The following is a 3,205-nucleotide window of genomic DNA, read 5'->3' on the forward strand; positions in this document are numbered from 1 at the left end:
AATTCAGCCCTTCTTGAGTAATATACTTGACCATCCGTCAATATTTTTTTTCTGCTAAACCTCTGATGGCTGGTAAATAAATGGGTGCTACCACCAAGGATGGGTTTATTAATGCAAGCAAAAAAAACCCTCACAAAGTTAGCAGTGTTTAAAGAAAACTATATTACAGAGGGTGCCTACTTTAGATTTCTCAATTAATGCCTGCTGCTATTTTAACCGTTCCCAAATTAATATTTTGCCTTTTATGTTTCTCAAATCAAGACCAATTAACAGCTTTTAGCAGCACTTAGTCATTCACTAATAGGCAAAACCAGCTTTGTTGCTGAGGTTAATGTTGGGTAGTGTTTAGAGGATTGATGGTTGCTTGGAAGAAGCTGTTCTTGAGCCTGGTGGTGATGGTTTTCTGGCTCCTATATCTTCTTCCCGATGGCAGTAGCAAAATGAGAGTGTGGCCTGGGTGGTGTGAGTTTTTGATATTGGATATCTTTTTGAGGCAGCACTTCTGTACATCCCTTCGATGGTAGGGAGGGCAGTACATGTGATAGACTGGGCAGTGCCTACCACTCTTTGCAGTCTGCTTCGTTCCTTGGTGATCGAGTTGCCAAGCCAGGCCATGATGCAACCAGTCAGTATGCTCTCCACAGTACGCCAGATTTTTCTTGCCCACTTGCCATTGATACCCTGTCTATTGTTAATGCTGTAAATATAACCTTCACTGTGTCCTTATATTGTTGACAGCATGTTTTTGACCCAGTTCACATGCTGACACAAACATGGAACAAAGCTGGGGTGCATAATGTGTTACTGTTAACAAGGGAACTGTCATATTCTGTCAATTTAGTAGCTTCTTCTATCCTATGCTATAAGGAAGAATGTAGTATCAAATATAATTATGAAAGAAGTAGTCCACCTTAATACCAACTGAAGCTCTGTGATAAGCATCCAGATGTGTGGGTGTGGGTGTGGGTTTGGTTATGGATGTTGATGTATCTGTGTGTGTGTGTGTGTGTGTGTGTGTGTGTGTGTGTGTGTGTGTGTGTGTGTGTGTGTGTGTGTGTGTGTGTGTGTGTGTGTGTGTGTGTGTGTTTGTGTGTGTGTGTGTGTGTGTGTGTGTGTGTGTGTGTGTGTGTGTGTGTGTGTGTGTGTGTGTGTGTGTGTGTGTGTGTGTGTGTGTGTGTGTGTGTGTGTGTGTGTATCTGTGTGTTTCAGTTTCAGTTTAGTTTCTTGTCACGTGTACCGAGGTACCGTGAAAAGCGTTTTGTTGCGTGCTAACCAGTCAGAAGAAAGACAATACATGAATACAATCAATCCATTCACGGTGAATAGATACATGATAAGGGAATAACGTGTTTAGTGCAAGGTAAAGCCAGCAAAGTCCGATCAAGGATAGTCCGAGGGTCATCAAAGAGGTAGGTAGTAGTTCAGCACTGCTGGGTGGGTGGGTGAGTGGGCGGGTGGGGGGAAGGTTTCAAATCCCACTAAAGAGAGCTGAATGTAAAAATAGAGAGGAGGCGCTTACCCAGAAAGTGACTTCAATTAAATTGATTTCTGGCAGTGGGATGGATTGTTACTTTAGAGCTTGTTTTATGCAACTGACCTGCGAAGAAGCTGAAACATTAATCCAAAGCTCTTTACATTCTCTCAAAAGATCCCATTGCACCTGTTATCATGACGCAGAATACAAGAGTTATTTATTTATTTATTTTTTCTTCGTTTTATTTTCGGCGATCCCTGTCCTCCCCCATTACCACAAATTTTGCAGTTGAGTTTCCCGCATTTGGGGACATCGCAGGCATCAGTCAGCACTCCCGATGTGCAATGGGATAGCCTCGTCCGGGAAGAATCGCCTCTTTGATCACGGTTTCTCCCCTGCCAGGTAAGTATAAAACATTTAAGATTATTAAGGGATTGGACATGCTCGAGGCAGGAAACATGTTCCCGATGTTGGGGGAGTCCCGAACTAGGGGCCACAGTTTAAGAAAATGGGGTAGGCCATTTGGAACGGAGATGAGGAAAAACCTTTTCACTCAGAGAGTTGTGAAGCTGTGGAACTCTCTGCCTCAGAAGGCCGTGGAGGCCAATTTCCTGGATGCTTTCAAGAGAGAGTTAGATAGAGCTCTTAATGATGGCGGAGTCAAGGGATATGGGGAGAAGGCAGGAACGGGGTACTGATTGTGGATGATCAACCATGATCGTGCTGAATGGCGGTGCTGGCTCGAAGGGCCAAATGGCCTATTCCTGCACCTATTGTCTATTGTCTAAAAGAGTTATCTTGTTCTATATTCATTCTTCAGTCAACATTACTAAACCATCATCTGGCCATTGATATATTGCTACTTGTGAGAGCTTGCCATGCAAAAATTGGCTGTGTTACAACAGTGAATATAGTTTAAAACTACTGGCTGTAAATCAACTGGGTAATTGTAAAAGATATAGAAGATGTAATACAAAAGATTTTTTATTACTTGTTGCTTTTCATGTCAATACATTCATGCAACTAAATCAGCCTCATATTACATTACATTTGAACAGATCCTTTGATAGAAATATTTTGCTCTGCCACTATATTAAAAAAAATTCTACTCAGGAAGACAGCCAAACAATGTACATTTTTAGTGTTTAATTTTAAATGACAAATGTATCAAGACCATCTTCAATTTAGCAGTTCCAAATTCCACCCAACATTTTATAGTTATTTTCAACCAGAGTTGTCCGTTGTAATCTCTTACTATTTTCAGTTACAAAAACTGTCTTCTATAGTACCGAAGATCTAATTCCCCCAATCAATTCTGTAGTCTTCTGAACACGAAACCCCTCACAGTGCCACCTAGTGATGAAACTGAATCATCTCATACACCAACATTTCATTGTCAGCTAACGTACTGTAGCTGTTTGAATGGGACATTCAAAAGAAACGCATTGGATCAAGACATTAACGAATAAATTACTTTTTTATAAGGGAAAAATAAATCAGATACATTGATCATGTTTTTGTTACTTTTTGCAGAACATTACCTGATAAAGACACATTTGATATTGGACATAACAAGTAAAAGGGAAGCGGGGAGACCATGCACCAGTTTTCATTGGTGGGTCAGAGTGGAGAGAGTTCGCAACTTCAAATTCCTAGGCATTAACATCTTGATTGAGCTGCTCTGGGTGTAGCACATAAATGTAATATTGAAGAAGTTGCTGCAGCCCGAGG

At 41.1% G+C, this 3,205-nt stretch overlaps 1 non-coding gene across 1 annotated transcript; it reads right to left on the reverse strand.

Moving 5' to 3' along the window:
* Nucleotides 1–1,721: 1,721 nt before the first annotated feature.
* On the reverse strand, nucleotides 1,722–1,884 carry LOC144596397 (U1 spliceosomal RNA). The gene has a single exon (XR_013547597.1). It is a non-coding gene; the product is annotated as a U1 spliceosomal RNA (small nuclear RNA).
* Nucleotides 1,885–3,205: the final 1,321 nt, after the last annotated feature.

The sequence above is a fragment of the Rhinoraja longicauda genome, chromosome 8 (assembly GCF_053455715.1).
Source record: "Rhinoraja longicauda isolate Sanriku21f chromosome 8, sRhiLon1.1, whole genome shotgun sequence".
NCBI classification, from domain to species: domain Eukaryota; kingdom Metazoa; phylum Chordata; class Chondrichthyes; order Rajiformes; family Arhynchobatidae; genus Rhinoraja; species Rhinoraja longicauda.